Here is a 25,289-nt window from a genome sequence, read left to right as displayed (position 1 = left end):
TCCTGGTGCAGTGGGTCCTGGGTTCCTCCTGGTGCAGTGGGTCCTGAGTTCCTCCTGGTGCAGTGGGCCCTGGGTTCCTCCTGGTGCAGTGGGTCCTGGGTTCCTCCTGGTGCAGGGGGTCCTGGGTTCCTCCTGGTGCAGTGGGTCCTGGGTTCCTCCTGGTGCAGTGGGTCCTGGGTTCCTCCTGGTGCATGACAATGCCCGGCCTCATGCGGTGAGAGTATGCAGGCAGTTCCTGGAGGATGAAGGAATTGATACCATTGAATGGCCCCCACTCTCGCCTGACCTAAATCCAATAGAACACCTCTGGGATGTCATGTATCGGTCCATCCGACACCAACAAGTTGCACCTCAGACTGTCCAGGAGCTCAGTGATGCCCTGGTCCAGGTCTGGGAGGAAATCCCCCAGGACACCATTCATGGTCTCATTAGGAGCCTCCCCCCGACGTTGTCAGGCATGCATACAAGCACGTGGGGGCCACACAAACTACTGAGGACCATTCTGAGTTGCGCAATGACATTTCAGCAAAATGGACTCGCCTGATGCATCATTTTTTCACTTTGATTTTCGGGGTGTGTTTGAATTCAGTCCTCTGTAGGTCGATCATTTTCATTTCTATCAAACAATGGGGCATCCTTATGTTCCTAACACATTACCCCGTCTATGTCAGTATAGAGATCCAGCAGGATATTCCTCCCCATCGAGATCTGATGGGTTTTCAAAGTGCTCCTTTCATTTTTTTGATCCGTGTATTAACAGCACCATTTGGAGGAGGCCCACATACCTCTTGGCCATAATATGTGAATGTAGAGTGAACTTTTACCTTTGCTGGAGCTTCATCTCTTAGAAATGAATGTCATTGTACTCTGAGTAAACCCCTTTGTCTCCTAGTCCATCCTCTCCTCTTCTCTTGTCCTAGTCGGCTTTTTCCTCCCCCTCCTCTGGAAGGAAGGCTGTTATTACTTTCTATAAAACACAGGTTTGTATTTGTCAGAGTGTTGTAAAAAAACACCATTATCTGAGTGTTGTAAAAAAACACCATTATCTGGGTTCATGGGGAGAGGATCCTCTTAATGAGCGCGCCGAGTTTTCCATCTCCTCTCTTTTGCTTCCAAAGGTTTGTGTAACCCTGGCAGTGAATATTAAAAAATGCATCATGTTCATTTGCATGCGGTGGGGTGAAATGATTCCTCCACAGCTTGAAACTCTACTTTCAAACATATTAGAAGTTTACTTTCATAAATATAACTGTTTTCACTGCAGGAAGGTTCAGTAAAAGTTCCTATTCCATTGTACTCTCAATGTTTCTAGTGTTTTTTTCTTTACTTTTGTCAGTTTTCTTTTATCATAACTCATATCTGCAATATATATGAATATATATAACGAAGTTTTGGCTTTGAATACACTTTAGGATCCAATGTCTTTTTGATAGGGATGCATGAAATGACGTAGAGTTGTACTGGGAGAAGGGGGGATTTTTGTTTGCTCGATTGTTCTTTTCAGGAGGGGGGAGGGGATTTTGCTCACACATATTGCTCATACGTCTTGGAGGGGGCACAGTTTGGCATCTTCACCCTGGGTGCTAAATCACCTCGTTCAATCACCAGAAACATCACTTGTGGCTAAGATGCAATCGATGGGCAAAGACATTCAGAAAAGAAGTAACACTTTCTCTTTGCGTGTAGTTGGGAACCCAGGCCTACCATGAGAGCAATGGACAGAGTTCCGTGTCCTAGGGATAAAACGTGATGTCGGAGCCATGCTCCTCCAGGGACTTCCAGAGAGCCTGGGGCTTCAGGGAGACTGTTATAGAGATAGAAGGTTGCTGCCCTAAAAGAGCTTTTATATTCACTTCTTACGTGGTCAATGTCTTCTACCTTCCCTCTATTCAAGCACTGGAGGCTCTGTAAACACATCATCCAACTCCTATGTTATTGCTGTTAAAGGAGTCAAATAGGACTGAACTTTTGAAGAAGGATGTGTGCAGCCACTTGGTTTGAGTTGTCTGAGTTGTCCAGTCTTTATCTGTTGATGGATGGGGTTAAGTCACTCAGAGAAACCACTAAGAGATGCAGGACTTAGACTGGACTCCCTGGTTATGTGTGTGGACCTGTTACGTCCTGATGTTATGAGAGTCATCAAACTCTGAACATACTTTCCCATCATAACTTCACATATGGCCCTCTAGTCTCCCACTATCATCCAAGTCCTACATTGAAGGTCTCCGAATATCTTAAAGGTCTTATATTGAAGGTCTCTGACTATCATCCATGTCTTACACTGAAGGTCTCCCACTATCATCCAGGTCTTACACTGAAGGTCTCCCACTATTATCCAGGTCTTACATTGAAGGTCTCCCACTATTATCCAGGTCTTATATTGAAGGTCTCCCACTATCATCCAGGTCATATATTAAGGGTCTCTCACTATCATCCAGGTCTTATATTGAAGGTCTCCCACTATCATCCAGGTCTTACATTGAAGGTCTCCCACTATCATCCAGGTCTTACATTAAGGGTCTCTCACTATCATCCATGTCTTTTATTGAAGGTCTCCCACTATCTACCAGGTCTTACATTGAAGGTCTCCCACTATTTATTATTTATTTATTTATTTATCGAGTTTATATAGCGCCAAAGGGTTTGCTCAGCGCTGTACAATAGAGGGGGGACAATACATGAAACAGAACAGTAACATCAAACAGCACACTATCATCCATGTCTTACACTGAAGGTCTCCCACTATCATTCAGGTCTTACACTGAAGGTCTTACATTAAGGGTCTCTCACTATCATCCAGGTCTTACACTGTAGGTCTTACATTAAGGGTCTCTCACTATCATCCAGGTCTTACATTGAAGGTCTCCCACTATCATCCAGGTCTTACATTGAAGGTCTTCCACTATCTACCAGGTCTTACATTGAAGATCTCCCACTATCTTTAGGGTCTTACATTCAAAATCTCTGACTATCATCCAGGTCTTACATTGAGGGTCTCCCACTATTATTCAGGTCTTACATTGACGGCCTCCCACTTTCATCCATGTGTTACATTGACTTCCATTTTATTCCAGGTCTTACGTTGAAAGTCCACCATTATCATCCAGGCCTTTACATTCAAGGTTTCCCACTATCATTCAGGTCTTACACCCACTATCATGGTGGATGAGTCTGGCCGCTGAGTTCAGGATAGACTGAAGTGGGGATAGTCTGTGATGAGGTAGGCCAGTGAGAAGGGAGTTGCAGTAGTCCAGATGTGAGACTATACCATGTGGGGAGAGTCAATTGCTCTGTGCACAGTACTATTTGAGTGACTCGGAGCTCGCTCAGGGAGGCTTCTCCTGCTTTCGGCAGCTGAACGGAGCGATAGGAGAGGGCAGATAATCGCAGATTAAACTTCAGCTTTAAGCACAAGCCTGAGTTGCTGTGTATGAATGTGTAGGCGTGAAGAAATGCTGTAAAGCAGGAGTTAATATTCAATGAGGTCCGGTCATTAAACTATTTCCTCCATCCGAGGTCTGAATCTCTCTTTTTAACCCCTTCCCACCGGTGCCTCCCGGCCCTTTAAGAGTTTTAGAAGCCGGGAGGCGGGACGGGCGGGGCGTGGTTTAGGGATCATGTGACCGCCGTGACGCGTCATCACGACGATCACATGATCGGGAAAGGTCCTGATCGAAAGAGAAGACCGGGACCTTTTTGTGAGTACCGGACATGTTTGCTGGAAGCGCGCAGGGTGCACGCTCTCAGCAAATATGGTTTTTGTTAATTGCGCGCAAATGTGCGGCTGCTCAGCGTCTAGGCCCAGACACCGGCGTGAGGAGGTTAAGTAAAAGAAAATAGAACCACCTTGCATTAGGTGTCCCCATCAAGGTACCTCTTAGTTCAGTTGCTCCCATCAGAGTACCCCCTTATATCAAATGTCCTATTTAGAGTACACCCTTACATTAGGTGTCCCCATCAGAGTACCCCTATATATCAGGTGTCTTCCTCAGACTACCCCCTTAAATCAGGTGTCCCCATCAGAGTGCTCTCATATATCATGTGTCGCCATACATGAGGTTCCCCCATCAATGTGTCTCCATATCAGGTGTCCCTATCAGTTTGCCCACTTACTTTAGGTGTCCCTATCAGTCTGCCCACCTACATCAGGTGTCCCCATCAGGGTACCCCCTTATACCAGGTGTCCCCTTCAGAGTATCCCCATATATCAGGTGTCCCTATCAGAGTACTTTCATATATCAGGTGTCCGCATCACAGTACCTCTTAGTTCAATTGCTCTCATCAGAGTACCCCCTTTTATCATATGTCCTATTTAGAGCACACCCTTACATTAGGTGCCCCCATCAGAGTATCCCTATATATCAGGTGCCTCCATCAGACTACCCCCTTAAATCAGGTGTCCCATCAGAGTGCTTTCATACATCAGGTGTCGCCATACATTAAGTTCCCCCATCAGTGTGTCCTCATATCAGGTTCCTATCAGTTTGCCCACTTACTTTAGGTGACCCTATCAGTTTTCCCACCTACATCAGGTGTTCCCATCAGGGTGCCTCCTTACATCAGGTGTCCTCATCAGGGTGCCCCCCTATATCAGGTGTTCCCTTCAGAGTATCCCCTTATATCAGGTGTATCCCATCAGGGTGCCCCCTTATATCAGGTGTCCCCTTCAGAGTATTCCCTTATATCAGGTGTCCCCATCAGAGTACCCCCTTAAATCAGGTGTCCCCATCAGAGTGGCCCCATACATCTGGTGTCACCATACATGAGGTTCCCCCACCAGTGTGCCCTCATATCAGGTGTGTCCATCAGGAAACCCCCATATATCAGATTCCCCTATTATAGTGCTCACATATATTAGCTATAAAAATTACAGTGCTCCCTTACATCTGGTGTCCCCATCAGAAGCTCCCATACATGAGATTTCCCCCCATAAGAGTGTCCCCATATATCAGATTCCCCCATCAAAGTGTCACAATAGATCAGTAGAGTCGATTAGAGCTAGGCAGGGGCAGGAACTGGGAGGCGAAGTGTGCTTCAGGGGGCGGGGCACAAACATGACATCGATGGTTGCTATGATGCTGGCAGTCCTAACAACCAACGACTGCAGCTTAGTGAGGATCCAGAACAGCAGAGCGGTGGGCTGATGGTCCAGACTGATCTCAGTAGGCCCGGATCCAGACTGTGATCCGCCATTTAATGCAGGCTGCTGTAAAGTAAGAACGCTTTCAGCAAATAAATATTTTAATTGTTTATTTTTACCAATATACAAAATGCAAAGTGAGAAAACAGAAGAAAAATCTAAATCAAATCAATATTTGGTGTGATTACCCTTTGGCTTCAAACCAGCATCAGTTCTTACACTTGCCCACTTTGTTCACTTGTACACTTTTGTTACAAGTTCAGGGATTTTGTAGGATTAGAGTCAGGCGTATGATTAACCAATTATAGCAAGCAGGTGCTAATGATCATCAATTTCATATGTAGGCTCAAACATTCATGAACTGAAACAGAAAAAGCTGTACTGGGTGAGGAAAAGCCAAACTCTGCTACTTAGGTGAGGTTGTGGAAGACCGTTGCATGTCTCAGGTCATACACCATGGCAGGACTGAGCACAGCAACAAGACGCAAGGTGGTTATACTGCATTGACAAGGTCTCTACCAGGCAAAAATTTTAACGTAGACTGGGGTTTCAAGATGCGCTTTTCAAGCTCTTTTGAAGAAGCACAAAGAAACAGGCAATGTTGAGGACCATAAACACAGTGGTCAGCCAAGGAAACAATGCAGCAGATGAAAGACACATCATGCTTACTTTCCTTCCACATCGGAAGATGTCCAGCAGTCCCATCAGCACAGAACTGGTGCAAACCAGTTGGACCCAGGTGCACCTTTTACTGTCTAGGGAAGTCTGGCCAGAAGTGGTCTTTATGGAAGAATTGCGGCTAAAAAGCCACATCTCCGACATGGAAACAAGGCTAAATGACTCAACTATGCATGAAAACATAGCAACTGGGCTCCAGAAAAATGACAGCAGGTGTTCTGGACTGATGAGTCAAACTGTGAAATATTTGGCTGTAGCATAGGCTGTAGGCGTTTTATTGGTGAAGGGCTGGAGAGCGGTACAATAATGAGTGCCTGCGAGCAAAACTGTGAAGCATGGCGGAGGTTCTTTGCATATCTGGGATTACATTTCTGCAAATGGAGTTGGAGATTTGGTTAGGATCAATGGTGTCCTCAATGCTGAGAAATACAGGCAGATATTTATCCATCAGGCCATCAGGGAGGCCTGCGATTGGCCCAGAATTTATTCTGCAACAGGACAACCACCCCAAACATACAACCAATGTCATTAGGAACTATCCTTAGTGTAAAGAATTACAAGGTGTCCTGGAAGTGATAGTTTGGCCCCCACAGAGCCCTGATCTCAACATCATGGAGTCTGTCTGGGATGACATGAACAGGCAGAAGGATCTGATGCAGCCGACATCCACAGAAGATCTGTGCTTAGTTCTCCAAGATGTACATAGAACAACCTACCTGCTGAGTTCCTTCACAAACTGTGTGCAAGTCTACCTAGGAGTAGGCAAAGGGCGGTCACACCAAATATTGACTGGATTTGGATTTCTCTTCTCTTCATTTACTTTACATTTTGTTAATTGATAAAAATAAACTATTAACACTTCTATGTCTGAAAGCATTCTTCATTTACAGCATTTTTCCACACCTGCCTAAACCTTTTACACAGTACAATATAATACTGTATATATATATATATATATATACACACAGTATGCTGTGCTTGTATGCATGCGTGACAACGTCGAGGGAGGCTCCTAATCGGAGGACAGATGGTGTCCTGGAGTATTTCCTCCCAGATCTGGACCAGGGCATCACTGAGCTCCTGGACAGTCTGAGGTGCAACATGGCGGCGGCGGATGGACCAAAACATGATATCCCAGAGGTGTTCTATTGGATTTAGGTCAGGCAAGTGTGATGGCCATTCAATGGTATCAATTCCTTCATCTTCCAGGAACTGGCTGCATACTCTCACCACATGAGGCTGGGCATTGTCGTGCACCAGGAGGAGTCAAGGACCCACTGCACCAGGAGGAGTCAAGGACCCACTGCACCAGGAGGAACCCAGGACCCACTGCACCAGGAGGAACCCAGGACCCCCTGCACCAGGAGGAACCCAGGACCCCCTGCACCAGGAGGAACCCAGGACCCACTGCACCAGGAGGAACCCAGGGCCCACTGCACCAGCGTAGGGTCTGACAATGGGTCCAAGGATTTCATTCCGATACCTAATGGCAGTCAGGGTGCCATTGTCTAGCCTGTAGAGGTCTGTGCGTCCCTCCATGGATATGCCTCCCCAGACCATCACTGACCCACCACCAAAACGATAATGCTGAACCATGTTACAGGCAGCAGAACGTTCTCCACGGCTTCTCTAGACCCTTTCATGTCTGTCACATGTACAGAATATCAGGGTGCCATGACCTGGCTCTGTGGCTTACATATGTATTTTCAAATATGTGCTAACTAAACCCATTTTTAACGCATACTGTTAGACAGGTTAATTCGGTTGTTGGCAAGCTGGCTGGCAAGTTGACCAGGAACTATCTTTTCTCTTTTTTCTTTTAACATGCATTGCTTGTTCATTTGCCCTTACTGCAAAAGCCAGTTATAGACTGGGGCAGTGGCCATTTTTTGTACAGTAGTGACACTGACCCTAGCCAAATGCAAAACGAGTGAAAACAGTCAGAAAAGATGAGTAGGGAAAAAACATGTCAGTGGCCTCCACCTGTAACACTATTCCTATTTTGGGGCTTGTCTCATTGTTGCCCATCTAGTGCACCTGTTGTTAATTTCATTATTTCATTAACACCAAAGCATCTGAAACTGATTAACAACCCCCTCTGCTACTTACCTGACCAGATCAATATCCCAGGAGTTTCATTGACTTCATGCTAGACTCTGATTAAAAATGTTTGTTTAATTTTTTTTGACCAATGCATCTATATATATATATACACTATATTTCCAGAAGTATTGGGCCGCTTGGCTTTCCACACACATGAACTTTGATGTCCTCCCAGTCTTAGTCCGTAGGGTCCAATATTGAGTTGGCCCCGCCCTTTGCAGCTATAACAGCTTCAACTCTTCTGGGAAGGCCATCCACAAGGTTTAGGAGGGTGTCTATGGGAAGGTTGGACCATTCTTCCAGAAGCACATTTGTCAGGTCAGGCACTGATGTCGGGGGAGGAGGCCTGGCTCACAGTCTCCGCTCTAATTCATCCCAAAGGTGTTCTATGGGGTTGAGGTCAGGACTCTGTGCAGGCCAGTCAAGTTCCTCCACCCCAACCTTGCTCATTGTTTGTGCTAGGAGAGGGGATTGGGGGGTAATGTGTGCTAGGAAAGGGGATTGGGGGTGGGGGGTTGTGTAGGTGGTGGAGGATTGGGTGGAAAATTATGTTAGGAGGGGGTATTGGGAGGGTTGTGCTAGGAGGGGGGGATTTGTGCTAGGAGGGGGGATTTGGGTGGGGAGGAAGGATTTGTACTGGGACAGGTAATTTGAAGAGGGTTATGCTAGAAGTGGGGATTTGGGGGAGATGATTTGTGCTAGGAGGGGTGAAGTAGAACTGCAGGTTAAGTTTTGGGTTTTATTTGGGGGGGGGGGTTGCAAGTAGCTGACTGGCATAGTACCACGTTACTGATGTAAGGCCAATGTGGTGCCAATATTTAAAAAGGGGTCAAAATCTTTACTAAGTAATTATAGACCTGTTAGTGTAACTTCTATAGTCGGGAAGATACTGGAGAGTTTAATAAAAGACCACATAGAGGAGTTCTTGCTGGAAAAAAATATTTTAAGCAACAGACAGCATGGATTCATGAAAGACAGAAGTTGTCAAACAAATCTGATTTCTTTTATGAGGAGGTGAGCAAAACCTTGGACAGAGGGGTGGCTGTTGACGTGATATACTTGGACAGAGGAGTGGCTGTGGGCATGGTATGCTTGGACAGAGGGGTGGCGGTGGACGTGGTATACTTCAACAGAGGGGGACTGTGGATGTGGTATACTTGGACAGAGGGGTGGTGGTGGACATGGTATACTTGGAAAGAGGGGTGGCGGTGGATGTGGTATACTTGGACAGAGGGATGGTGGTGGATGTGGTATACTTGGACAGAGGGATGGCGGTGGATGTGGTGTACTTGGACAGAGCAATGGCTGGGGAAGCGGTATACATGGACAGAGGGGTGGCGTTGGACGTGGTATACTTGGACAAAGGGGTGGCTGTGGACGTGGTATACTTGGACAGAGGGGTGGCTGTGGACATGGTATACTTGGACAGAGGGGTGGTGGTGGACATGGTATACTTGGACAGAGGGGTGGCGGTGGACGTGGTATACTCGGACAGAGGGGTGGTTGAGGACATGGTATACTTGGACAGAGGGATGGCTGTGGACGTGGTATACTTGGACAGAGGGATGGCTGCGGACGTGGTATACTTGGACAGAGGGGTGGTGGTGGACATGGTATACTTGGACAGAGGGGTGACGGTGGACGTGGTATACTTGGACAGAGGGGTGGTGGTGGACATGGTATACTTGGACAGAAGGGTGGTGGTGGATGTGGTATACTTGGACAGAAGGGTGGCGGTGGATGTGGTATACTTGGACAGAGGGATGGCTGCGGACGTGGTATACTTGGACAGAGGGGTGGTGGTGGATGTGGTATACTTGGACAGAAGGGTGGCGGTGGATGTGGTATACTTGGACAGAGGGGTGGCGGTGGACGTGGTATACTTGGATTTTGCAAAAGCGTTTGACACCGTTCCCCACACACGGCTAATGTGTAAGGTAAAGTCTACAGGCTTGGAAAAATCTGAATGTAAATGGATAGAAAACTGGCTAAAAGATGGTATTCAGAGAGTAGTGGTTAATGATTCATACTGAATGGTCTGGGGGTGTCAGTGAAGTACCCCAAGGTTCAGTGTTATTAGTGGTGTACCCCAAGGTTCAGGGTTATTAGTGGGGTACCCCAAGGTTCAGTGTTATTAGTGGTGTACCCCAAGGTTCAGTGTTATTAGTGGTGTACCCCAAGGTTCAGTGTTATTAGTGGTGTACCCCAAGGTTCAGGGTTATTAGTGGGGTACCCCAAGGTTCAGTGTTGGGACCCTTACTTTTTAATATATTTATAAACAATATAGGGTCTGAGATTATAAATCCCATTTCAGTCTTTGCAGATGACACCAAGCTGTGCCGGGGAATAACGTCCTTACAGGATGTCTCCAATTTACAAGCCGACCTCAATGCTCTGTGGGCAACTATGGGGCCAAAGAGGTTTAATGTTGATAAATGTAAAGTTCTACACTTGGGGGCTAAGAATATGCATCATACATACTAGGGGGGGGTTACAACTGGGGGAGTCAATGGTGGAGAAGGATCTGGGGGTTCTGGTAGATCACATGCTTAATAATGGCATGCAATGCCAAGCTGCGGTTTCTAAAGCGATAAAGAGATATCATTCCCCCCCCCCCCCAGTACAAATCATTAGTGAGACCTCATCTGGAATATGCAGTTCAGTTTTGGGCACCAATTCACAAAAAGAACACTGGGGAACTGGAGGAAGTACAGAGAAGGGAAACCAAACTGATAAGAGGCATGGAGGAGATCAGCTATGAGGAAAGATTAGAGGAACTGAATGTATTCTCTACTGAGAAGAGGAGATTAAGGAGGGATATGATCTCCATGTATAATACATAAGGGGGGATATGATCTCCATGTATAATACATAAGGGGGGGATATGATCTCCATGTATAATACATAAGGGGGATATGATCACCATGTATAATACATAAGGGGGGATATGATCTCCATGTATAATACATAAGGGGGGATATGATCTCCATGTATAATACATAAGGGGGGATATGATCTCCATGTATAATACATAAGGGGGGATATGATCACCATGTATAATACATAAGGGGGATATGATCTCCATGTATAATACATAAGGGGGGATATGATCACCATGTATAATACATAAGGGGGATATGATCTCCATGTATAATACATAAGGGGGGATATGATCACCATGTATAATACATAAGGGGGATATGATCTCCATGTATAATACATAAGGGGGGATATGATATCCATGTATAATACATAAGGGGGGATATGATCTCCATGTATAATACATAAGGGGGGGTATGATCTCCATGTATAATACATAAGGGGGATATGATCTCCATGTATAATACATAAGGGGGGATATTATCTCCATGTATAATACATAAGGGGGGGATATGATCTCCATGTATAATACATAAGGGGGGATATGATCTCCATGTATAATACATAAGGGGGAGTATGATCACCATGTATAATACATAAGGGGGGATATGATCTCCATGTATAATACATAAGGGGGATATGATCTCCATGTATAATACATAAGGGGGGGTATGATCACCATGTATAATACATAAGGGGGGGATATGATCTCCATGTATAATACATAAGGGGGGATATGATCTCCATGTATAATACATAAGGGGGGATATGATCTCCATGTATAATACATAAGGGGGGATATGATCTCCATGTATAATACATAAGGGGGGATATGATCTCCATGTATAAATACATCAGTGGTTCATATAGTGAACTCGGTGTAGAGTTATTCCCCCTGAGGTCATCACAGAGGACAAGGGGGCGCTCTTTACGTCTGGAGGAAAAGAAATGTCATCTCCAAATATGGAAAGGTTTCTTCACAGTGCGAGCTGTGAGAATGTGGAATAGACTCCCTCAAGAGTTGGTTGTGGCCAGCTCAGTGGATTGCTGTAGGAAAGTCCTGGATTGTTTCTTGGATACACAGAATATAACTGGATATAACATTTATAGGTAAAGTTGATTCAGGGAATATCCGATTGCCTCTCGGGGGATCAGGAAGGAATTGTTTCCCTGCAGGAGCAAATTGGATCGTGCTTTGCTGGTTTTTTGCCTTCCTCTGGATCAACTGTGGGTGTAGGATTATAACTTTTTTTTTTTTTATTGGTTGAACTGGATGGACTTTTGTCTTTTTTCAGCCAGACTAACTATGTAACTATGTAAGTATCTGGTCTTGCCTAGGGCTCAAAATAGTCTAGCACCGGCCCTGCCTAAACGTGTTTGCAAAATGTGGTTTTAGGCACATTTCTAAGCTGGAGGTAAAAGCAGCCTCAAGGCTAGATTCACATATGTGCGGGTGGTGCCGCTGCGGATCCGCACGAAAATCCGTTCAGCCGCACCACCTGCACAGAGGAATGCAGACCCGCGGGGAGGTGCCATTAATTCTAATGGCACGCCGCCCGCACTGGAAAACGCAATCGTACTGGGAACCTCAACTGCGTTTTCACAAGAAGTGCAGGGACTTTTTCCCTGCGTGTCCCGGGGCACCAGAGTCCATTGAAATGAATGGGCTCTCGTGCCTGCGCAAAACGTGGCCCACACGGCCACATATATGTGAACCGGGGGGTAAAAGCACACTTTGCAAATGCATTTAGGCACCTCAAGGATTTAAGCATTCAGCCTTTCCTGCCTAAACTATCCTAAATGCGCCGAAATGCTAGGCGGGTTTAGCGCTTGAGTGTTCATTCGAGGAATCAATTAATATTCTGGCCAATGGAATGAATGCCCAAACGCTCAACACGCGGCTTTAGGTGATTTTTAGGCGTTTTTTGTCTCCTGCCAGGACAAAGGCGCTCAGAAGCGCCGGGCAAACGCTCAGTGCGCATGAGGCTAAAGTATGACGCCTGCTCCCTGTGCCCCTTTCCCATAATCCTTTGCGATGGCAGAGTCGGCTCTGCGCTGTCCCGCCATCCTCGGCACGAAATATAGAAGCTGAATCCTCTCCTTCTAAAATATATATATATATCATGAATAAAAAGTGACAGATTCTTTTTTTTCTGGCTTTGCGTCTCCCACAGCAGTCTTCCAGCGTGAAAGAGAGACAAGGGAGCTGACACGGCGGTGACGCTTCATTGACTTTACAGACTGCAGTTTACCTGTTTTGATGATAACTGCGCTCCGCGTTGCATCCACAATATGGATTCCGCGGCTCTTGGGGGAATCAGCCGATCTCAACCCAACCCCCCCCCCTCCCCCCCGGCGGCACGACTGAGAAATAGCCGCTGTTCCGGCCTCGCTGAGAAGGTGCCAGGGTTTATTCTGATCATCCCCCAGTCCCCGACATTCAGCAAATCAGGTTTGTCGGCTGTCTTTCCCCGGCGTGGCCGCCGCCATCAGCCGTGTCAATTAAGCCGCCGTCTCCCTTCTTCTGCTCCAGATTACCGGAGTCATGAGCGAAATAATTGGCATCGCTCGAGGAAGAACGGATAGACTGGCTATAGTCGCGTCGACCGCTGCTGCCAAGCACTTAAAGGAACACTCCGCTCAAACGCATACATTTCCTTTATAAAAGGAAGAGAGCGCTACAGGTTTGTCTTTGGCAACTGGGGTCAAAGGTGGGGCTTAAAGGGTAATAATAAAACCCTTTCTCTTTGTGAAACTCAAAAAACCCTTAAATCAAAAATCAAACAATATAAATATAAATTAATAAAATAAAGTAAAAAAAATAAAAAGTTCAAAAATTATTGTCCAAATATAATATCCAAATAGGGGTAGTCCACCAAAATATTTCAATTCAGTGCGTCCAACTTATTTCTCCATTCCAGACCACGTAATACCTTCGAGAAAATATAAACTAAAATAGTGTATTACCTTCAAAAAATTCACTTACATGTATATACCTTTAAACAAATTAGTATATACCTAATAGGTGCAAAATAAATAAATAATAAATAACCAGATTCAACTGTGAGTGACACAAAGATCACTCTGTGTACACTTCAATAAACGTGAAAAACAATAATTAAACAACACTCAAACAATAATTAAAAAAAAAAAAATTATATATATATATATATATATATATTTTATATATATATATTTTATATATATATATTTTTATATATATTTTATATATATATATATATTATATTTTATATATATACATATTGTATTTTATATATATATATATATTATATTTTATATATATATATATATTATATTTTATATATATATATATATATATATATATATATATATATATATTATATTATATTTTATGTATATATATATATTATATTTTTTATATATATATATATATATATATATATATATATAAAATATATTATATATAAAATATATTATATATATTTTATATATATACAGTTGCAAGAAAAAGTATGTGAACCCCTTGGGATTACGTGGAGTTTTGCATTAATTGGGCATAAAATGTGCTCTGAACGTCATCTAAGTCACAACAATAGAAGAACACAGTCTGCTGAACATAATACTACACAAACATTAGATGTTGCCATGGTTTAATTGCACATAACATGTAAACATTCACAGTGCAGGGAGGAAAAAGTATGTGAACCTTTGGACTTAATAACTGGTTGACCCTCCTTTGGCAGCAATAACCTCAACCAAACGTTTCCTGTAGTTGCAGATCAGACCTGCACAACGATCTGGAGTCATTTTGGACCACTCCTCTTCACAAAACTTTTCAGTGTAGCAATATTCTTGGGATGTCTGGTGTGAATCGTTCTCTTAAGGTCATGCCACAGCATTTCAATCGGGTTGAGGTCAGGACTCTGACTGGGCCACTCCTGAAGGCGTATTCTGTGCTGTTGCAGCCATTGTTTTGTTGAATTACTTGTATGCTTTGGGTCATTGTCCTGTTGCATCACCCATCCTCTGCGGAGCTTCTGTTGGCTTACAGATGGTCGTACGTTTTCCTGCAAAATGTCTTGATAAACTCTGGAATTCATTTTCCCATCAATGACAACAATCCGTCCAGGCCCTGAGGCAGCAAAGCAGCCCCAAACCATGATGCTCCCTCCGCCATGTTTCACAGTGGGGATGAGGTTTTGATGTTGGTGTGCTGTGCCTTTTTTTTTCTCCACACATAGTGTTGTGTGTTCTTCCCAAACAACTCAATCTTGGTTTCATCTGTCCACAGTATATTTTGCCAGTAGTGCTGTGGAACATCCAGGTGCTCTTTTGCAAACTTTAAACATGCTGCAATATTCTTTTTGGACAGCAATGGCTTCCTCCGTGGTGTCCTCCCATGTACTCCATTCTTGTTTAATGTTTTCCTTATTGTAGATGTGTCAACAAAAATGTTAGCATGTGCCAGAGATTTCTGTAGGTCTTTAGCTGACACTCTGGGATTCTTCTTTACCTCATGCAGCATTCTGTGCTGTGCTCTTGCAGTAATTTTTACAGGACGACCACGCCTTGGGAGAGTAGCAACAGTGCTAAACTTTCTCCATTTGTAGACAGTCTGTCTTACCGTGGACACATGAACATCAAGGCTTTTGGAGATACTTTTGTAACCCTTCCCAGCTTCATGCAAGTCAACAATTCTTGATCGTAGGTCTTCTGAGAGCTCTTTTCTGTGAGGCATGGTCCACATCAGACAGTGCTTCTTGAAACCAGTAAACCCAAAACAGGTGTGTGTTTTTTAAGGGCAGGACAGCTGTCAGCAACACATCCAATATCATCACACTGATTGGAGTCAAGGTTGGCTCACTCCAGGCTCCAATTAGCTCTGGGAGAAGTCATTAAGCAAGGGCCTCACATACTTTTTCCTCCCTGCACTGTGAATGTTTACATGTTATGTGCAATTAAACCATGGCAACATCTAATGTTTGTGTAGTATTATGTTCACCAGACTGTGTTCTTCTATTGTTGTGACTTAGATGACGTTCAGAGCACATTTTATGCCCAATTCATGCAAAACTCCACATAATCCCAAGGGGTTTACATACTTTTTCTTGCAACTGTATATATATATACATATATATATATATTATATGAATTATATAAATCAATAAAACCACATAAAGTGAAACAAATCAATCAATAAATCAGTGAATTGAACACTCCGTGACCACCTCTTAATAGTGAGATTAAATGCAATTACCCTCATGGAGTAATATCAAGCTTAGCAGGATGTATACAGCAGTCACTTCCAAGCTTCCACCCATCATATATATATAGTAACCTTCAACTCCCCAAATTCCTCATAAAGGTAAAGAAGAGACCCATGTAGTATATATATAAAGAAATTTAATCAATATCTTACATTGGGGATAGTTTAGTACAGCATAACATTTCCAGACCAGTCTCAGCAGCCTACATGGCTCAAAACCACGTTTTTCCAGTTCTCAAAATGGCCGTGCCGCTACTTCCGGTTTAGCGTATTACGTCAGATGTCTCGTACACTGACGCGTTTAGTCACTTCCGGACTTCTTCTGAAGGGGCTTAAAGGGTAAGTCCACTTTCACGGCTGACAAAAAAAATAGGAGATAAGAAAAAACATTAATATAGCAAATATAATTGCTACATAAATCATATTGTAATTGAATGTTATTATAAATTCCTTTTCAGTCTGTCATTTGCTGTAAAATTCAATATGGCAGCCTGGAGGTGTTCTGTGCACAGATTGTGTGCAGAACCCCCCCTCACCTTCCCCAGCAACATCATCTCCTGCTAGTGTGATCGGCTCGCCCATTTTCCCAGAAGTCTGCGCTGAGATACAAGTCAGATTTTAGTTCTCCCCTGCAACTAAAATGTCATATTTGATGAGATACTCTTCCCAGAACGTGCCCCCAGTAGCGTGCACACGGCGCTGTCTGTGACACAGCAGATCACATGACAAGGCCAATCACAGCGGCCTCTTACCACGTGTCCCATGACACAGCAGATCACATGACAAGGTATAAGGCCAATCACAGCGGCCTCTTACCACGTGTCCCATGACACAGCAGATCACATGACAAGGTATAAAGCCAATCACAGCGGCCTCTTACCACGTGTCCCATGACACAGCACATCACAAAGCAAATACAGTTGCCGGTTATTGGCAGCACTTTACTGACCCTGTGACAGCGTGAGGAAAGTACCGCCGATAACCAGCAAATGTCACAGAGCAGATCTGCACTGATTATCAGGGACCTGCAGTGCCACCCACCAGTGCCCAGCAGTGCCCAGCAGTGCCACCCATCAGTGCCACCAATCAGTGTTGCACATCAGTGCCACCTGTCAATGCCCATCATTGCTGTATATCAGTACAGCATCATCAATGCCTTCTTATCAATGCCCACTACTGCCACCTCATCAGTGTTGCACATCAGTGCAGCCTATCAATGCCCATCAGTGCTGCATATCAGTACAACATCATCAGTGTCTCCTCATCAATGCCCACCAGTTCCAACTTATCAGTGCCACCTCATTAGTGCAGCCTATCAGTGCCCATCAGTGTTGCCTACCCATGCCATCTCATCAGTGCCCATCAGTGCTGCCTATCCAGTGCCCATCAGTGTTGCCTATCCGTGCCACCTCATCAGTGTTGCCTATCTGTGCCACCTCATCAGTGCCCATCAGTGCTGCCTATCCGTGCCACCTCATCAGTGCCCATCAGTGCTGCCTATCAATGCCCATCAGTGCTGCATATCAGTACAGCATCATCAGTGTCTCCTCATCATTTCCCACTAGTGCCGCCTCATCAGTGCAGCCTATCAGTGCCCATCAGTGTTGCCTATCTGTGCCACCTCATCAGTGCCCATCAGTGCTGCCTATCAGTGCCCATCAGTGTTGCCTATCTGTGCCACCTCATCAGTGCCCATCAGTGCTGCATATCAGTACAGCATCATCAGTGTCTCCTCATCATTTCCCACTAGTGCCACCTCATTAGTACAGCCTATCAGTGCCCATCAGTGTTGCCTATCCGTGCCACCTCATCAGTGCCCATCAGTGCTGCCTATCAGTGCCCATCAGTGTTGCCTATCTGTGCCACCTCATCAGTGCCCATCAGTGATGCCTGTCAGTGCCCATCAGTGCTGCCTATCCGTGCTACCTCATCAGTGCTGCCTATCAATGCCCATCAGTGCTGCATGTCAGTACAGCATCATCAGTGTCTCCTCATCATTTCCCACTAGTGCCACCTCATCAGTGCAGCCTATCAGTGCCCATCAGTGCTGCATATCAGTGCAGCATCATCAGTGTCTTCTCATCAATGCCCACCAGTGTCGCCTCATCAGTTCCACTTCTTCAGTGCCCATCAGTGCTGCATATCAGTACAGCATCAGCAGTGTCTCCTCATCAATTCCCATCAGTGCCGCCTCATTAGTGCCACCGCATCAGTGCAGCCTATCAGTGCCCATCAGTGCTGCATATCAGTGTCTCCTCATCAATGCCCACCAGTGCCGCCTCATCAGTGCCACCTCATCAGTGCAGCCTATCAATGCCCATCAGTGTTGCCTATCTGTGCCATCTCATCAGTGCCCCTCAGTGCTGCCTATCAGTGCCCATCAGTGCTGCATATCAGTACAGCATAATCAGTGTCTCCTCATCATTTCCCACTAGTGCCCCCTCATCAGTGCAGCCTATCAGTGCCCATCAGTGTTGTCTATCCGTGCCATCTCCTCAGTGTCCATCAGTGCTGCCTATCAGTGCCCATCAGTGCCGCCTATCAGTGTAGCCTCATCAACGCACATCAGTGAAGGAGAAAAATGACCTGTTTGCAAAATCTTATAATGGAAACAAAGAAAAACTTTTTTTAAAAAAATCTTTGGTCTTTTTTATTTGTTTAGCAAAAAATAAAAAGCCCCAGTGGTCGATCTGCGTCGATTAAACTTTGAAATGTCTTTTTTTGTGCGATTTTGGTTTATTTTTGTCTAAAAATATCTCAGAGCTTTAAAATCCGATCTCGTTGTCCTCTGACACGGAAACCTCCTTTGAATGGCGGGTGGGCCGGCGAGCACTGAGAAAGGTAACCTCCCGATGAGCCCGAAGGCAGCGCTCCAGATGCCAGCCCGAGCGCCCAAGGAGGGTGCGAGGGGAAGCAGATGTTACAGTGGCAGAAACGTCCCCGTGCTTCGGCACATCTCCGGAGCAGACGAGTCAGAACAGAGAGACATCTGATCGTCTTCCCACCGATCGCTCCTAGATATAAACCCGAAACACTGAATTCTCCTATCAGCTCCAACGTCTTCATGTCATTTCAAACATCAATCTCGTTAAAATAAGCCTTGGTGATCCTGCCTCGAAGGACTTCCTTCAGGCATTTCCTTTTATAGGGTGACAACGCTCTGTCCCTGTCTCTCAATTATGCACCTGTGTTGTCACCCTGTCAGAAGGTGTTCTGGTGGAGACTACAAGGGTCCATTTCATCCAGTGCCAGGACAAGGTCATCTAGCATCCAGAAAGAAGATGCCAAACTGCACCCCCCCCCTTGCCCAAGATGTATGAGCATTACATGGGAGCAGAATTCTCCCATCCTAACAAAATCAAGCAGTAAACTGCATGCTAATCCCCCCCCCCAAGCCAAAATTCTTCCCAAAGAAAAATCCCCCTCCTCCCAGTACAACCCCCCCCCCCCACCCCACTGCTGAAATCCCTCCCCCCACCACAAATCTTTGACCCCCAGGGTTTCCTTACCTGCCCCCATCTCCCCTTTGCTGAGAGGAGATGGGGGCAGGTGAGGAAACCCTGCACAGTCCCGCTCTGACAATTCTGATGCAGGAGCGCTGCTGTGACAGTGGCAGGAGCTGCAGGGCAGAAAGAGCACAGCCTGCACCTCCTCCCTGCTCTCCTCTGTTCTCCTGATTCCTGCACTAAGATGACAGGAGTAAGTGATGCTACTGTCACTACTCCTGTCAGCTCGTAGTGGTAGAAATTCTCCAAATGGGGCCCCTTCACCTCCAACAAAAATCTCCCTCCTCCCAGTACAAGTCCCTCCCCCCCTGAAATCCCTCCTCCAACCGCAAATCTTTGATTCCCCAAGGTTTTCTTACCTGCTTCCATCTCCTCTCTGCTGAGAGGAGATGGGAGCAGGTGAGGAAACCCTGCACAGTCCCTCTATGACAATTCTGATGCAGGATCGCTGCTGTGGCAGGAGCAGGAGCTGGAGGGCAGAGAGAGCACAGCCTGCACCTCCTCCCTGCTCTCTCCTGTTCTCCTGATTCTTTCCTCCCTACGCAAATCTTTGACCCCCCCCAGGATTTCAAACTTCTCAAAAACTGTTGTGTTTGTATTCAAATTTTACATTTTTTTGGTTAATGGTACCATGTGCGCATACTCATTCACAAGGGGAGGGGGCCGGGATCTTGTTAAAGGGGGCTTCCAGATTCTGAATCCCCCTCCCCCGCAGACCCCCACAACCACAGCCAAGGGTTGTTGGGAAGAGGCCCTTGCACCCCAGTCTCCCCCCCATTTTGTGGGGTGGGGTTCCCCTTAAAAATCCTACATGGTCTGAAAGAGCCTGGTATATCTTTTTCCCCCATTTTTGGGGATGGGTTTCCCCTTAAAAGTCATACCAGGCCTTTTAAACTGTTCTTTTTGAAACCTTTTTTTTTTACTGATTCATGTCCCTCGGGGCAGTCCCCAAGTCCCCCACGCCGCTTTTATGGCCAATAACTTGCACAGAAGCCTTCAGAATGGGCACTTTTGAATTTACAAGTTTGAGTCCCATAGACTTGCATTGAGATCGAAGTTGGTGGTCGAACTTTCGTTAGGTTCAAATGTTCGACTGAGAACCGAACGGGGGGGTTCAGCCCATCACTACACTCCCTTGGCATCAAGGACGCTGCTCTCTCCTGGTTCTCCTCCTACCTTTCACAACGCTCCTTCAGCATCACCTACAACACTGCCACCTCCCCCTCCCTCCCCCTCTCTGTCGGGGTCCCCCAAGGCTCTGTCCTCGGGCCCCTCCTCTTCTCCATCTACACCTCCTCCCTTGGCAAACTTATTCACTCCCACGGCTTCAACTACCACCTCTATGCCGACACCACCCAAATTTACCTCTCCACCCCCCACCTCACCCCCTCACTCTCTGCCCGCATCACTCACCTCCTAAACGACATATCAGACTGGATGTCGCTCCATTTCCTCAAACTTAACCTATCCAAATCCGAGCTCCTGGTCTTCCCCCCCCGCGCCCCCCCCATCTTCTCCATCACTACTAACAACGCCACCATCTCTCCCACCCCACACGCCAAAGTCCTGGGTGTCACCCTGGACTCCCACCTCTCCTTCCTACCCCACATCCAACTGCTATCTAGATCTTGCAGGCTCCACCTCCGCAACATCTACAAGATACGCACATTCCTCACCCCAGACACCACCAAACAACTCGTACACTCCCTCATCATCTCACGCCTGGACTACTGCAACTCCCTCCTCACCGGCCTACCCAAACGAGCGCTATCCCCACTCCAGTCTATCCTAAACTCAGCGGCTAGACTCATCCACCTCACCAACCGCTCCACATCTGCCTCCCCCCTCTGCCAATCCCTTCACTGGCTCCCGGTTGCCCAACGCATCAAATTCAAACTGCTAAATCTGACCTACAAAGCCATTCACAATGCCGCCCCAAACTACATAACCGATCTGATACCCAGATACTACCCTACCCGTGCCCTCCGCTCCTCACAGGACCTCCTACTCTCTAGCTCCCCGGTCTCCTCCTCCCATGCCCGATTACAAGACTTCTCTAGGACTTCCCCCATCCTCTGGAACTCCCTACCCCAATCCATCAGACTGTCACCTACCCTCCTCACCTTCAGGCGCACCCTGAAAACCCTCCTCTTCAGGGAAGCCTATCCCACCCTCACCTAACAACCGATCTCACCTAACAACTAACCTCCTCCACTCCTCCCACCACTCCATCCCCCACAGCCATCTCCTCCTGTACCACCTTCCCCTCCCTCCTAGATTGTAAGCTCGAAAAAGCAGGGCCCTTGAACCCTCGTGTATTGTATTGTTACTGTCTTGTCTCATGTTCTGTCCCCCTTGCTACTGTACAGCGCTGAGCAAACCCTTTGGCACTATATAAATACTGTATAATAATAATAATCCCTGCAACGTGATATGTGAACGGGGCTGAGAGCCGGCATACAGAGGTACAGGCACAAAGCTGGTAGACGTGTCTGCAGAAGCCTGATATTCCACCCGGATCACAGATGCAACGCTCTGCAGACTCCTCTGAAAAAAATGCTCTTTTTTTGGGGGGGGGGGGGGACAACAATATGATTTTTTTTTTTTCAAAAGGTGAATGTATCCTTTAAGACCATATTGGAAGGAGGCGGCTGTATCTGGCAATCGGCGTTCTACGCCCCGCCAGCGGATGAAGAGTTTTCCGGGAGCCATTTAACATTTCGGATGACAGAACTTTCAAATATTTGGTAGACAATATTTACATTAATGAAGAGGAGTCTGCGGCTCGGGAGGGTTGGAGCTCTGCCATGCTTTGCATTTAACATTTCCTGAAGTGTTTTGCTAAAACACGGTTTTTACCGACGGCTAAACAGAGTAACCCCTCGCTGCACCAGCAAAGCTGCAGAGGATCCGATCTAAACCCAACTCCAGCCGAAACCTTGCGTAGTGCTACCCCCGTGGGAGCCGCTGGATTTGGGTTCCCCCCTAAGCTTTGCTTGGGCGGGCATCACACATTTTTGCAGATCTTACACCCTGAGTTAGTAAGACAGTCCTTGAGCTGGTTTTTTAGTTGTTTTTATTGAGGGGTTAACAACTTGGATGGGGTTTAGGGGAATATGGGATGCCCACCCACATGGAAGAAAAATATATTTGAAATACTACAATTTTGGCCGTATTCAATATATTTCAATCTATCTACCTATCTATCTATCTATCTATCTATCTATCTATCCATATCTATCTATCTATCTATCTATCTATCTATCTATCTATCTATCTATCTACTGTGTATATATATATATATATTTATATAAGTACCTGAAATAATATATATATATATATATAGAGAGAGAGATTTATATACATATAGATAGATAGATAGATAGATAGATAGATAGATAGATAGATGATGGATAGATAGATAGATAGATAGATAGATAGATAGATAGATAGATACACATATATATATATATATATATATATATATATATATATATATATATATATAGGGGAATATGGGATGCCCACCCACATGGAAGAAAAATATATTTGAAATACTACAATTTTGGCCGTATTCAATATATTTCAAAATCTATCTATCTATCTATCTATCTATCTATCTATCTATCTACTGTGTATATATATATATATATTTATATAAGTACCTGAAATAATATATATATATATATATATATAGAGAGAGAGATTTATATACATATAGATAGATAGATAGATAGATAGATAGATAGATAGATAGATAGATAGATAGATAGATGATGGATAGATAGATAGATAGATACACATATATATATATATATATATATATATATATATATATATATATATATAGGGGAATATGGGATGCCCACCCACATGGAAGAAAAATATATTTGAAATACTACAATTTTGGCCGTATTCAATATATTTCAATCTATCTATCTATCTATCTATCTATCTATCTATCTATCCATATCTATCTATCTATCTATCTATCTATCTATCTATCTATCTACTGTGTATATATATATATATATTTATATAAGTACCTGAAATAATATATATATATATATATAGAGAGAGAGATTTATATACATATAGATAGATAGATAGATGATGGATAGATAGATAGATAGATAGATAGATAGATAGATAGATAGATAGATAGATAGATACACATATATATATATATATATATATATATATATATATATATATATAGGGGAATATGGGATGCCCACCCACATGGAAGAAAAATATATTTGAAATACTACAATTTTGGCCGTATTCAATATATTTCAAAATCTATCTATCTATCTATCTATCTATCTATCTATCTATCTATCTATCTATCTATCTATATATGTATATATACACATATATATTTATATAAGTACCTGAAATAATATATATATATATATAGAGAGAGAGAGAGAGATTTATATACATATAGATAGATAGATAGATAGATAGATGATGGATAGATAGATAGATAGATAGATAGATAGATAGATAGATAGATGATGGATAGATAGATAGATAGATAGATAGATAGATAGATAGATAGATAGATAGATGGATGGATGGATGGATGGATGGATGGATGGATGGATAGATAGATAGATAGATAGATAGATAGATAGATAGATAGATAGATAGATAGATAGATAGATAGATAGATGGATGGATGGATGGATGGATAGATAGATAATAGATAGATAGATAGATAGATAGACATATATATATATATATATATACATATATACATATATATTTATATATATTTATTTGCACAGCAATTTGTTTTTATAAAAAGATCTCTGTAGAAAAATATGTATCATTTTATCACCACTGTGCAAACTGGACAATCAAATGGAGCCAGCGAAAAAAATTCCAGTTTTGCAGATCCATGGTTCCACCCCCTAAAAATCTATCAAGCGGATCGCTTCTCCGGAAAAAAAAATAAAAAAAACCTGACACAATTTTTTTTTCAACAAACATACAATCTTACCTTCTTCTTCAAGTGGTTAAAAAAAAGACAGTTGCTATCTTCTTGGACCACATTTTTGTACAGTATACAGTTGCTGAGAAGTTTATCCTCAAGTTTGCAGTTTCTTACCCACACGGAAGAAAAATATATTTGAAATATATCTTAAAAATATTCTTCCCAAATATATTGACATATATTTGAAATACTACAATTTTGGCCGTATTCAATACATTTCAACATATATTTCAATAAATAAATATAATATAAATAATAATATAATTTATAAATATTCTAATATAATAAATATAATATTTTATATATATATATATATATATATATATATATATATATATATATATATATATAAAATATATATATATAATATAATAATATATATAAATAAATATATACTGCATGTTGAAATGCTTTTTTTTATATATTATAAACATATGATAAATATTTTAAAAAATATACATTTTTGAAATATATTCTTCAGATTTTTTTTAACATATATAAAAGGAATTTTAACATATATTTTGTACATATATTTGTAAATGGTTTCACCCCTAAAAATCGATCAAGCGGTTCGCTTCTTGAAAAAAAAAAAAATCCTGACATGAATTGTTTTTGACAAAACATACAATCTCACCTTCTTCGGATTTCCGCCTTGCGTCTGTGGTCGGCCCTATGCAGTGATTGCTGTTCATTTCCGACAATTTTCCTACACGGAGCTCCGCGGCATGCAGT

Source organism: Staurois parvus, unplaced genomic scaffold (genome assembly GCF_062004578.1).
Source record: "Staurois parvus isolate SC_StPar_1 unplaced genomic scaffold, SC_StPar_1.0 ptg001044l, whole genome shotgun sequence".
Taxonomy (NCBI): Eukaryota; Metazoa; Chordata; class Amphibia; order Anura; family Ranidae; genus Staurois; species Staurois parvus.
The sequence above is the reverse complement of the archived record's forward strand: the minus strand, read 5'-3'. Positions refer to the sequence as shown.